The following is a 14,056-nucleotide window of genomic DNA, read 5'->3' on the forward strand; positions in this document are numbered from 1 at the left end:
TAGTTTGGCTTTTAATTTGTAAGTTGACACCACAAAACTGAAGAGAATACCACAAATGAAATCATAAAGGAGCATTTTTTTTAAGTTTATGTAGAGCGCTTCTCCTTGCGAAGAATTCTCATAACTTGTACAAAATGTGTAAGATGATTTTCTCTACTCTTGCTATAAATTGAGATGTCAAATAAATAACATATTATTTTGATAAAATATTGTAGTACTTGGCGCATGAATATAGTAGAAGCATAGGAAAGATCAAAAGACATAACGAGTCATGCATAAAGGTTGTCTTTAGTTTTATAAGTTATTTTTCATTCATCTCTAAGCCTTATGTGTATTTTATGATACTCACTTTTCAAATCAATTTTTGAAAATAAAAGAACCAACCAACATATGCAACATATCGTCATGTTGGATAATTGGGAATCAATATGTGATGGTGATTTTGTTGATCGCATGGCTGTTAATACACATGCGCCAACTACTATTTTTTGTTTTTATGCCAACAATGCAGGCACAGCATATGAGTTTAGACTTTCACAAATTAAACCCTTTGGCAATTGCTCATCCACTTGTCTTTCCAACTCTACGTGGTCACTTGCATCGTTCAATAGGCTGATAAATTGGGCAATTTTGCACATTGGTGGCCACATGAATGAGTATCTTAATTTGCTCACTATCAATTAACTTTCCTCAAACTCCTCTCAGCTCGTTTGATACCAAATATGATGGAACACAAAAAGAATGTTTAATAGTTTGAAGATATGTGGGTAGGAATTCAAAATTTAGTTTTAAAAAAAGCATTAGTAGATGGTAGTGACTTAGACATCATACATAAAGAATCCTATGCATCACACACTAGGAAGAATTTTCTTAGAATTCCCCATTTCTATTTTTTACTGCAGCAGTACAACAAACGCATTTATACTAGTAAGTGGACTCTTACAATATACAAAAGAAAACATAAAGTAGCAATAAATAAAGTTGACTGGCTATTAAAATTACTTGCAAGTTTTGACTTATTACTTAAAGGACTTTTAACTGACTATTTAATTTTTTAAACTTTGAATAATAATAATGTGTCAGTTGCTTTTGTCTAAACCGCCGAAACTAGGACAGAAGTTGGTGAAATGGCATTTATACCCTAGATGTTAACTGAAATCTCATTAGTGTGGTTATACAGCTATACTAACTATCCCTCATCCTTGTCTGATGAACATGTCATTGTGCTCTCTGTTGACCCTCAGCAGCAGCAAGACACATCCCTGCCGTTGTTGTTAGAAGGGAGAGGAGGCTTCATCAAGGTTCATGTCGGTGCCTATGTGTTTGGGCAGTTGGCGAATTGACTATTGAGGCTCTTGGACAAATAGGATAGAATGGGGGTTATGGTGCTTGCTGACCTTGGAGTTAGGTTGGGTGTGCTTGGGAAGGAGAGGAGATCAAAAGGGAAAAGGGGAATTTACTTGTGTATTTCAATCTCACTCCGCTGCGGCGTAATGGTAAAATTATTATCATGTGACCTTGAGGTCATGAGTTCAAGTCTCAGAAACGGCCTCTTGTAAAATAGGATAAAAACCCTTTCTCAGGACCCCTCATTGGCAGGAGCTTCGTGTGCACCGGACTTTTTTTTTTTATCATTTTTTATTTCATTCTCACTCTCTTTCCCTCTTTGTTTTTTTTCAAAATTAAGCAAACAATTTCTTCCCTCCTCTCTTCCTCTTTTCTTCCCCCTTCTTTTCGCACCTTCCGTTCCATTCCCTGCCTTAAAGTAAAGAGTATCAACACTAGGTGATGGTAGGGTTTTGAGCCTGATTCTCTTATTCATATCCAACTTGTAGATCATGATGAGATGTCATTGGATAAGGTTGCCTCATTGAAACAGGATAAAGATCCTTCCTTGGGACTCCACATTGGCAGGAGCTTCATGTGCATCGGATTATTTTTTTTTTTATCATTTTTTATTTCATTCTCACTCTTTCCCTTTTTGTTTTTTTTTTCAAAATTAAGTAAACAGTTTTCTTCTCTCCTCTCTTCGTCTTCTCTTCCCCCTTCTCTTTGCACCTTCCGTTCCTTACCCTCCCTTAGAGTAAAGAGTATCAACACTAGGTGACGATAGGGTGCTAAGCCTGATTCTCTTATTGATATCCAACTTGTAGATCATGATGAGATGGCATTGGAGAAGGTTGCCTCATTGATGTTGATTTAACTGTGCGGCTAAAATTACCATCCTTAATACAATCATGGTAGGGTCTTTAATTATTCATCTACGCTTCCTGGATTTATCTGGTGGTCGGTGAGAAACTTTCATGCGGGTTGGCTGACCACCTCCAAGTGAATGAATGGTAGAAATACCTGGACACATGGGTTAGAAGAAATATGGTAGGGTCTTTAATTTGCTGTTTTTTTCTTTTCTGCTCAGATTATAATTATGTATGGACCATGTGATACCTAAATTACAAGCCGAAGGATGACAAAAAAATTAAAATTCAGTTATCAGAAATGAAATATCGCTGATGTAATTACAAATCAGTTATGGTTGCAAATTTCATCTTTGAGTTCATTCTGAATAAAATTTTAAATTTCTGTATATAAATGGTTTTGCTCGTGTAGTATATATGCTTCAAAGTTAGCTTGTGCTATTGATCGATATCTTTGTTTCATTGTAGTAACGTTGCAGGGTACATTTATGTCACTGATATAGACGTTGTGAGGTAAGTAAGCTTCTCTTAAGAAGTGTCTAGGTGCCACAGGCTTACCTATTCATTAATGGCGTTTCTATTGTAGGAAGAAGATCACATACCTCGCACCTTGCCCTGGCGAACTCCCAAGTAAACTCTTAATTGTTGGAACTTTAACATGGTTGGAAGGTTAACGATGTGGGCAGTGTTTGGCTAATGGGAGGAGGATTAGTCTTTTAGAGTTTGCTTTTCATCAGTTAGATTTTGGTAAAAATAAATAAATTTGTCTTTCTACTATCAAAGGTGTTTAAAGGGCATACTTGATATTATAAATCGGGCATGTTTTTACTTGGTTAATTTTTGCTCAATTTACTTGGTCAAGCCAATCAACTTTTTTGACTCAACCAGCTCTAACGTAATCTGAGTTAAATTGCTCGTCTCCTCTAATTTAATCAGAGTACATGGCTTATTTTTGGTCATTTAATTAGTTTTTTATGGCTTGTCTTATTTATTTGGTTTATGTTTGACTTGCTCAATTCCTCGTCGTCATTCAACTCATTCATTCAGTTTGACTTTCTTTGTCTATAGGCCCAAGTGATAAATTGTGTTGCTCAGTTCGTCAACTCAATTTGCCCGACTTAATTTTCTTATTTGGATGGTTAAATAAAATTAAAATAAATAAATATTCCTTATAAATAAAATAGATGAGAAGGAAATTCAATAATGCAAGCACTAAGCATGCAAACACTTGTAAGAATTCATATAAAATATGATACTTATTTTATGGAAGAAAAATAAAATTAAACCAATCAATGATAAGAGTTTAATTTTAGAGAGGTTATGAATCACAACTTAATATTTTAAATGCTTATGTTACATACTTTGCTCCTACAAGATATGAAAGAGCTTGAAGCCACAATAAACTAATGATAAAAAACATTACAATTATCTTTTTCTTGGGAGTTGGTAAGGTCTCAGCGTTACAGCCGATGACTGGTATGGTAGGTGATTAATTAGACATTCAAGATTTGAACATAGCTATGGCATATTATAGGGAGTTTTTTTTTAATGAAACGATCAACTTAAGAAAGCTGATCGTTTGTCGGTGAGAAAATTGTTCTAGAATCAAACCGGATTAGTCATTTTTAAAATTAATCAATTCAAAGAGTTAAATTATATGGGTTATTAAAAAAAACTCAGTTGGTAAGGAGCCAAAGGGGCAAAATATATTCCTGAAAAAAACTAGTTGTATAAATTCTTCCTATGTATATATTCCAATCAGAGGCAGATCTAAAATTGTATTAAGAGTGACAAAAAGCTAAATATCATAAATACTGATCCGGCAGTAAGGACGGGACCCTCTTTGAGGAAAGTTAACGTCACGTGGAGGTCAAAGGTCAAACGACCGATCGAAAAAGGGAGAGCCGACCGGCCGAGCGGGGACAAAGCGGAAGCAAAGACAACCCGACGGGGAGTCGGGTCTCCGACTCTCATGGTGAACAGGGTCGCCGGGTCGAGCGGGTAGCCTGCTCGGCCGAGGCATAAAGCAGTAATACTGTGAACAATTTTATCCGAGCACACGACCTGGAATCTCCCGAGCGGATCAGTACCTACGTCCGGTCGGACGCTCGGCGCGGGAACAGAAGAGACAAAAGGACAAGGGAAACATCGGGAAACATCTTCTGACAACAAACATTTCCAACGTCTAAGTCATACGCTGACTTGAACCTTACGACAGAAGGTTTTGCCGTCCCATCAGAGAGGTGCTCGGACTGTAGTAGTATGGTGTCAGGCAAGCTCCTCTGACAAGCTCATACTGAGGTATGGTAAGAGGACACGTATTCGCCTCGGTATGTGTGCATAAGCCTCTTCACAGCTCTATATAAGAGTCCTCACACTTCGCCGGAGGTATGCATTCTCGGAGATTCGAAGTCACTTCATAGTTTCCTCTTGCCTGACTTGAGCGTCGGAGGGTCATCGCCGGGAACCCCTTCCCGGCCCGACTTCCTTGCAGGTTCGCCTGAGACCCCTACGGTCGGTTGGAGATCCACGTCATCAGTTCGGAGAGCGCCACGTGCCCAGCGTCCATTGATTCAGCGTTCAGACAGGATCAAATTGGTGCCGTCTGTGGGAACGCACCTGCATCCGAGCGGAAGCAATGGACGAAGCTGGACGACCGCATACGGTGATGCTCTCCACGGAGGAGCTCGACGCTCTGATCGAGGCAAGAGCAGCTAAGCTTGTGGAACAACCGAAACAGAAGGCGCAAGCCGAGCGGATTGAACAACAAGCGACGTCCGCATCAGGAGGCCGAGCGGAAGCACCGCCAGCCTTACCGGGCGGGGTGAAAGGTGCGCCAATGTAATATATTCTGTATACTTTCCGTTCGGCTGTATACATGAAATGCAAGAGTAAAAAATCGGAAAATTAGTGCAAGTATAAGGCATCGTCAGCCAAATCGGAAGACCGTCGAGCTCCGACGTTAAATATCAAGAGTCGCACCGGCGACTATAAACCCTCCGGGCGGAAGACCGCCGAGCTCCGACGTTAAAAATCGAGAGTCGCGCCAGCGACTATAAACCCTCCGGTCGGAAGACCGTCGAGCTCCGACGTTAAAAATCGAGAGTCGCGCCGGCGACTATAAACCCTCCGGCCGAAAGACCGTCGAGCTCTGACGTTAAAAATCAAGAGTCACGCCGGCGACTATAAACCCTCAGGTCGGAAGACTGTCGAGCTCCGACGTTAAAAATCGAGAGTCGCGCCGGCGACTATAAACCCTCCGGCCGGAAGACCGTCGAGCTCCGACGTTAAAAATCGAGAGTCACGTCGGACTATAAACCCTCTGGCGGAAGACCGCCGAGCTCGACGTTAAAATCGAGACGCGGCGACTATAAACCCTCCGGCAGACCGCCAAGCTCCGACATTAAAATCGAGAGTCGCGCCGGCGACTATAAACCCTCCGGAAGACCGCCGAGCTCGACATTAAAATCGAGGCGCCGGCGACTATAAACCCTCCGGACGGAAGCGGTTCGCAGTTAAAGTCGGACTGGCGACTATAAACCCTCCGGCGGATGACCGCCGAGCTCCGGCGTTAAATATCGAGAGTCGACCGACGACTATAAACCCTCAGGCCGGAAGACCGCCGAGCTCACGTTAAAATCGAGAGTCGTGCCGATGACTATAAACCTCTCGGCGGAAGACCGCCGAGCCGACGTTAAATATCGAGAGTCGCGCGGCGACTATAAACCCTCCGGAAGACCGTCGAGCATCGACGTTAAAATCGAGACCGGCGAGTATAAACCCTCCGGCGGAAGACCGCCGAGCTCCGGCGTTAAAATCGAGAGTCGCTACGGCGACTATAAACCCTCCGGCGGAAGACCGTCGAGCGTTAAAATCGAGAGTCGCCGGCGACTATAAACCTCCGGAAGACCGCCGAACTCCGACGTTAAGAGTCGAGCCGGCGATTATAAACCCTCCGGACGGAAGGCCGAGCTCGGACGTTAAAATCGAGAGTCGCGCCGGCGACTATAAACCCCCCGAACGGGACAGCTCGACGTTAAAATCGAGAGTCACGCCGGCGACTATAAACCCTCCGGAAGACCGCCGAGCTCCGACGTTAAAATCGAGAGACGGCGATTATAAACCCTCCGCCGGAAGACCGTCAAGCTCCGGCATTAAATATCGAGAGTCGGCGACTATAAACCCTCCGAGGAAGACCGCCGAGCACCGACGTTAAAATCGAGTCGGCGACTATAAACCCTCCGGAAGACCGCCGAGCACCGACGTTAAAATCGAGAGTCGCGGGCGACTATAAACCCTCCGCCCGGAAGACCGTCAAACTCGAGAGTCGTGCCGGCGACTATAAACCCTCCGGCCAGAAGACTGTCGAGCTCCGACGTTAAAAATCGAGTCGCGCCGGCGACTATAAACCCTCTGGCCGAAAGACCGTCTTGCTCCGACGTTAAAAATCGAGGGTCGCGCCGGCGACTATAAACCCTCCGGCCGGAAGACCGTCGAGCTCCGACGTTAAAAATCGAGAGTCGCGCCGGCGACTATAAACCCTCCGGCCGGAAGACCGTCGAGCTCCGACGTTAAAAATCGAGAGTTGCGCCGGCGACTATAAACCCTCCGGCCGGAAGACCGTCGAGCTCCGACGTTAAAAATCGAGAGTCGCGCCGGCGACTATAAACCCTCCGGCCGGAAGACCGTCGAGATCCGACGTTAAAAATCGAGAGTCGCGCCGGCGACTATAAACCCTCCGGCCGGAAGACCGTCGAGCTCCGACGTTAAAAATCGAGAGTCGCGCCGGCGACTATAAACCCCCCGGCCGGAAGACCGTCGAGCTCCGACGTTAAAAATCGAGTCGCGTCGGCGACTATAAACCCTCCGGCCAGAAAAAGACAATAAAGAAGTCGACCTATGAGTCGTTTGGCCGATCGGCCAAGTAACCAAAAGTACTTCATGAACGTCTAGTGAAAATTTCATCTGCGAAACAGGATATATTCAGCCGTGCGGACTTGCTATGAAAAATACTTCGTAAAAAATCCCTTTCGAACATAAGAGAAGTGGGATGAGAGGCGAATAACGGGGAGGAGTACAAGAACATGAACGGTGGTTGGTGAGCCGAGCGGACGACACGAGTATTGATTAGCAAAAGAAAAGGTAGGCGAAAGGATAGCATATCATTAGAGAAATTAAGGCCGAGCGGTCGAATTACAAAACAAGGATAGTTTTGGCCGAGCGGCCTAATTACATGAAGACTTCTACTCAAGAAAATCATAAATGTCCTTTGGGATGGAGGAGAGAAGCGCCACATAATCTTCGGCCGGGATAGTTGTGGAGTCGGGAAGCTGAGCCTTGGACTTCAGGTAGTTCGTTGTAGCGGTGATGGCAAGCTCAAAAGCATTATACATCCGCTCGCACACTTTTTCAGAAAATTCGGTCGAGCGGATGTAATTCAGCCTCAGGGTGGCGACTCGGCGAGGTTCCGCCTCTTGGTATTCCTTGAAGGCGACTTGAGAAGCTTCGAGAGACTCCTGCAATGCCTTCAATTCATCTTTGTGTTTAATCGCCTCGGCCGAGCGGCTTGCCTTCTCACCATCTAGCTGCTCCATCAGCTCCTTGACTCTTTGCTCCAAGCCCTGAGCCTCGACATTCTTCTTCTCCATATCGGCGATAGCCGTGTTCTTCCGCTCGGTTGCCAGGCTTATTTTGCGGTCCCGTGATTTGACCTGTCGCTCGAGCTCGGCTAGGGTATGGGCCTGATCGGCCGTCTTTTTTTGCTCAGCCGCCAACAGGTCTTGGGTCTTTTTGAGCTCTTTCTGCAGCTCGGCGTATGAGGGGCCTTGAGAGCCGAGCGGGCCACCCGAAGCCTTCAACCTCTTTAGCTCCTCGTCCACCATGGCGAGACGATTGGAGACAGCAATCTCCTCCACCCATCGCTGAAATAATCAAGATTGTTAGTGGTCGATCGGAAAGAATACGCAAAAGACTTCAAAGAAACCATACTTACCCCAGTGGCCTGTTGCATGTGGCTGTTTGGCCAGATTGCTGAGCGGAATCATCGCGACGCATGCCCGAGCGTCGGCCCACATCTCAGCCAAGGTCCCCTTCATTGTGATCATGTGCTCGGGTGTGGTTGGACGAGCGGACTCGGGCATCAATTTTTCGGTGGGGAGGTGCAAGGAGACTTTGATTGTACGGTGCCGACCGGGGGTCGTTTGAGCAGAAGCCGGGGAAGGATCGGAGGTCGGCGCAGACATCTGGGACAAAATTGCTGAACGTTGAACTTGGCGGGCAGCGGGCGGAAGGATGCTGACGGGAATGACCTCGAGGGGGTCCGCGGACGCATCCAGCTGAGATGGGGTCCGATCGGACGAAATCGCCTCAACCGCTAGGGCTTTGCCACGAGAATCGGCGGTGGCCCGCTCGGACGGCTGCACCGCGGAAGTGGCCGATCGCAAGGGTGTCTCCGCTCGGCGCCTCTTTTGTCGTAGAGGGCGCTCTTCCTCCTGAGCGGAGCCTTCATCCCTAGCGGAAGGCCCTCGGCTGGAAGTTACACCAACCGCCAGCTCCGGGAGAGAAGCCTGAGCGGTCGACTCCCCCGCATTGGTGTCGCTCTCTCCTTCGTGTGAGCCGACCGGCTCAATGCCGAGCGCCTCCATCTCCTTGGCAGCTGCAGCCTCGAGCGTCGCCGCCTTCCTCTTCAAAATGCCGGCCATCACGGACTCCATGACGATGTCCACTGCAAAGGAAAAAGGAGAAAATCAGTTAGCAATCAAAGCGAATACGCAAGTAAAATTCTTACCGAAGCCGCTCGGAAGGGGGGTCCTGATCGGACTCAGACCGAATATGTACATCACCCCTTCAGGCAGGAACTTATTGATGTCAAACTTCAGACCGGCTAACATGTTGGCAGCGTGCAGATAGTCCGGTCGGGTCTTGAACCTTTTGAGCTCTGGGGAGATTGGCGGTCCGACCTGCCACTGGGTTCGGAAAGAGACCCGCTCGGGCATACGAAGGTAGAAGTAGAATTCTTTCCAATGCTTATTGGAAGAGGGCAGTTTATTAAAGAAAACTAAACTGGGTCGAGCCCGGAACATGTAAGTGACCAGCTCGGACTGTTTAGGGTAATAGAAATAGTAAAAGACCTCCGATCGGAGGAGAATGTTGTGGATTTTGAACAAGACGACAACGCCGCATAAAAGGCGGAAAGTGTTGGGGACTAGGCTTTCGAGCGGAATGCCGAAAAAGTTGCAAACTTCAACGATGAAGGGATGGATTGGAAAGCGCAGACCGGCTACAAACTGGTCGTGGAAAACACAGAAAGCTCCGCGCGGCGGTTTGTGTGGCTGAGCGGAGGGGGAGGGTAGGATAATCTCAAAATCAGAAGGAATTTCGAAGGAGTCCATCAGAATATCGGCGTCGCGCCGATCGAAGCGCGACTCCATGGTGGTATACCATGGGCCGAGGGTTTGGTCTTGAGGCTGAGAAGAACTGGCCATTGTCCGAACGGCAGAGCAAGCGAAAGGCGAAAAAAAAGAAGGCCAACAGAGGGAAGAAGAAGACGGACAAAATAGCGAGCAAAGGACCCTAAACTCGATGAAAAACACAAGGTTAATGGAAAGGAAAGGAAGGAGAACCTTACAAAGGGATGGAGGATCGAAAGAAAGTCGCTGGAGATCGCCGGCAGATAGAAAAGCAGGGTCGCCCGTGTGCTGGAAACTAGAGAAGAATTGTGGAGCACGTGAGAGCAAAGGTGTGGCGATGGAAGAAGACGAAGGCTTTATAGGGTTAAGCCCGAGCGGCCTCAGCCGTAGATTGCGGGTCACGGGAACCTAAGCCCGCATCTAGCCGTCCATTTCAAACTAAGGCGGTCCCATCGAAGGTAACGCTGCCGCCGTACGCTGACGGCATCAGGGGTGCCACGTGCCACCGCAACATAGGTCACATTTAATGAGCGCGTGCTCGGCCTTAATGATGGAGATTGGCGCAAACGTCGAGGAGATCCGAGGAATGTTGGCATTGACGGACGTTTTAGCTGCCCCCGTGGGGGCCGAGCGGAGGATAGTTGCATATGGACGCCGCTCGGCGCAACTGATGGTCCAGTCAGTCGGACTAATCGCCTCCTTCGACTAGACTTGAAGGGGAGGCAAGTGATCCGGCAGTAAGGACGGGGGACCCCCTTTGAGGGAAGTCAACGCCACGTGGAGGTCAAAGGTCAAACGGCCGACCGGAAAAGGGGGGGCCGACCGGCCGAGCGGGGACTAAGCGGAAGCAAAGACAACCCGACGGGGGAGTCGGGTCTCCGACGCTCATGGTGAACAGGGTCGTCGGGCCGAGCGGGTAGCTCGCTCGGCCGAGGCATAAAGCAGTAATGCTGTGAACAGTTTTATCCGAGCACACGACCTGGAATCTCCCGAGCGCGCGGATCAGTACCTACGTCCGGTCGGACGTGATGGGACTGCCGAGCGGCCAGACGCTCGGCGCGGGAATAGAAGAGACAAAAGGACAAGGGAAACATCGGGAAACATCTTCTGACAACAGGCATGTCCAACGACCAAGTCATACGCTGACTTGAACCTTACGACAGAAGGTTTTGCCGTCCCATCAGAGAGGTGCTCGGACTGTAGCAGTATGGTGTCAGACAAGCTCCTCTGACAAGCCCATACTGAGGTATGGTAAGAGGACACGTATTCGTCTCGGTATGTGTGCATAAGCCTCTTCACAGCTCTATATAAGAGTCCTCACACTTCGCCGGAGGTATGCATTCTCGGAGATTCGAAGTCACTTCATAGTTTCCTCTTGCCTGACTTGAGCGTCGGAGGCTCATCGCCGGGAATCTCTTCCCGGCCCGACTTCCTTGCAGGTTCGCCGAAGACCCCTACGGTCGGTTGGAGATCCACATCATCAGTTTGGAGAGCACCACGTGTTCAGCCTCCATTGATTCAGCGTTCGGACAGGATCAAATACATATATAAAAAAAAATTATCATATAAAAAAAACTAATTGATGAAGACAACTGATAAAGAATATTTCGGAAAAAAATAATTATTTTTTTATTTAGACATTTAAATACAGATTAATGGAGGGTAAAAGACATATTATTAGGGGGACAACTACTGTTTTGATTCGAATATTCGACTATAAAATAATGGAAATATTTTATTAAGGGGAACAGCTTCCCTACCCTTTTAGGCGAGCCGCACCTGATTCCAATGGCTCGTCAATCAAAAAATTGAAGGAAAATTATATATAAAATACTCGCAAAGTTAGTCAATCGTAATTTCAAAAGTATTGTATTTATTAATAAATGTTTAGTTTTGGATAAAAGTTACGTAACATATATCTTTCCTATTTTCATTTTATTATAATTTATATATTATTATTGCATAAACAATGTTCACATTTAATTTTTTTGGTTGAAAATACAATTTCAAATATGTAATATTATTATATAATAGTTATCCACGTAATATCAAATTTTTTAAAATTATTTTAGGAAAACAGTTTTCAGAAATGAATTCTGCCTTCAACTATTATACTGAATTTTAGAAAAGAAACTTAATAGCTAATAAATATGTTAATGTGATGAATAATAAGATACTTTTAACTTAACTAATTAATTATATTTAAGATAAAATGTTTTGGTATAAGTTGGCAACTAACATTGTGTTAATTATCTTAACTAATTAATTATATTTAAGATAAAATGTTTTGGTATAAGTTGGCAACTAACATTGTGTTAATTGATGAGTATAATTAGATTAAGTTTGGAATACATTATCTATTTTCTTTATTTATTTCCCCTTTTTTCCTTTTGATTTCCTTATAGGTTATGAACACTACAAAAAAATTGCAATTTAGCGACAAAACATATTCGTCGCAAATTTGCAACAATTTCTACAACAAACAAAACACTTGTCGCAAATTAGCAACAAAATGTGCGACAAAAACTATTTTATTGCCAATTAGCAACAAAATAATATTTGTCGCAAAATTTATTGGAAATTAGCGACGAACAAAATAATTTGTTGCAGATATTGCGACAAAATTAGAAATAGTTGCTATTTTTGCAACGAACTTAGGTTTCGTCGCAATATTTGCGACGAACTCAAGATTCGATGCAAAAAATCATTTGATTCCCAAGCAGCATCAAAAATTCAAAATTTATATATTTAAAAAAACTCAAATCTGCGACGAATTTAAAAATTCGTCGCAGACCGCAACGAATTTGAAATTCGTCGCAGAATCCGCAACGAATTTGAAATTCGTCGCAGAATTCGCAACGAATTTGAAATTCGTCACAGAATTCGCAACGAATTTGAAATTCGTTGCTGAATCTGCGATGAATTTCAAAATTCGTCGCAGAATTGTATTTTTTTTATAGGTAAAATTAAACTTTTCGGGCCCGATTGAGGTACCTAGAGAGCTCGGAATGAGATGAAATCAGATCCTATGAGTTCCTAAAAATCCCCTGATCATGGGAGTATCATCAAAAAATAAATTTACCCATTATACTTATTCCTAATTTGCTAAATCAATTATGAGCATTTTTGGACTTAGTTAAATTTTTTATACGAATGTGTAGATTTACAAGTCACACATATTTTGAAATATTCGAAGACGGTTAAGGTACTTAGAGATGTCAGAATGAGATGAAACCTGTTCCTATGGGTTTCTATAAATTCCCTGATTTTATAATTGTCCACAACCTCTAATTTTATGCTACCGGTGATTTTTTTACGTCGAAGATGTCCGGAAAACGGTATTCACCTTCATAAGACCAAAAACATCAATTTAATATGTCAAATTTATTTTTTGATGGCATTTCCATGATCAAGGGATTTTTAGGAACCCATAGGATCTGATTTCATCTCATTCCGAGCTCTCTAAGTACCTCAATCGGCCCCGGAAAATTTATTTTACATATAAAAAAAATGTAATTTTGCGACGAATTTTGAAATTCGTCGCAGAATTTGCAACGAATTCCAAAATTTGTCGCAGATTCCGCAATGAATTTCAAAATTCGTCGTTGAATCAGTGACGAATTTCAAAATTCGTCGTTGAATCAGCGACGAATTTCAAAATTCGTCCCAGAATTGTATTTTTTTTATATGTAAAATGAAACTTTTCAGGGCCGATTAAGGTACTTAAAGAGCTCGGAATGAGATGAAATCAGATCCTATGGGTTCCTAAAAATCCCCTGATCATGGGAGTATCATAAAAAAATAAATTTACCCATTATACTTATTCTTAATTTGCTAAATCAATTATGAGCATTTTTGGACTTAGTTAAATTTTTTATACGAATGTGTAGATTTACAAGTCACACGTATTTTGAAATATTCGAAGACGGTTAAGGTACTTAGAGATGTCAGAATGAGATGAAACCGGTTCCTATGAGTTTCTATAAATTCCCTGATTTTATAATTGTCCACAACCTCTAATTTTATGCTACCGGTGATTTTTTTACGTCGAAGATGTCCGGAAAACGGTATTCACCTTCATAAGACCAAAAATATCAATTTATTATGTAAAATTTATTTTTTGATGGCATTTCCATGATCAAGGGTTTTTAGGAACCCATAGGATCTGATTTTATCTCATTCCGAGCTCTCTAGGTATCTCAATGGCCACAGAAAGTTTATTTTACATATATAAAAAAAATTACAATTTTGCGACGAATTTCAAAATTCGTCGCAGAATTGCATTTTTTTTTTATATGTAAAATTAAACTTTCCGGGGCCGATTGAGGTACCTAGAGAGCTCAGAATGAGATGAAATCAAATCCTATGAGTTTCTAAAAATCCCCTGATCATGGGAGTATCATCAAAAAATAAATTTACCCATTATACTTATTCCTAATTTGCTTAATCAAT

At 43.9% G+C, this 14,056-nt stretch overlaps 1 long non-coding RNA gene across 1 annotated transcript; it reads left to right on the plus strand.

The window, feature by feature from the left end:
* The first annotated feature begins 8 nt into the window (after window positions 1-8).
* Window positions 9-3,079, plus strand: LOC121973385. Its single transcript, XR_006109567.1, has 3 exons — window positions 9-281; window positions 2,664-2,708; window positions 2,782-3,079. It is a non-coding gene; the product is annotated as an uncharacterized LOC121973385 (long non-coding RNA).
* Window positions 3,080-14,056: the final 10,977 nt, after the last annotated feature.

Source organism: Zingiber officinale, chromosome 4A (genome assembly GCF_018446385.1).
Source record: "Zingiber officinale cultivar Zhangliang chromosome 4A, Zo_v1.1, whole genome shotgun sequence".
NCBI lineage: Eukaryota > Viridiplantae > Streptophyta > Magnoliopsida > Zingiberales > Zingiberaceae > Zingiber > Zingiber officinale.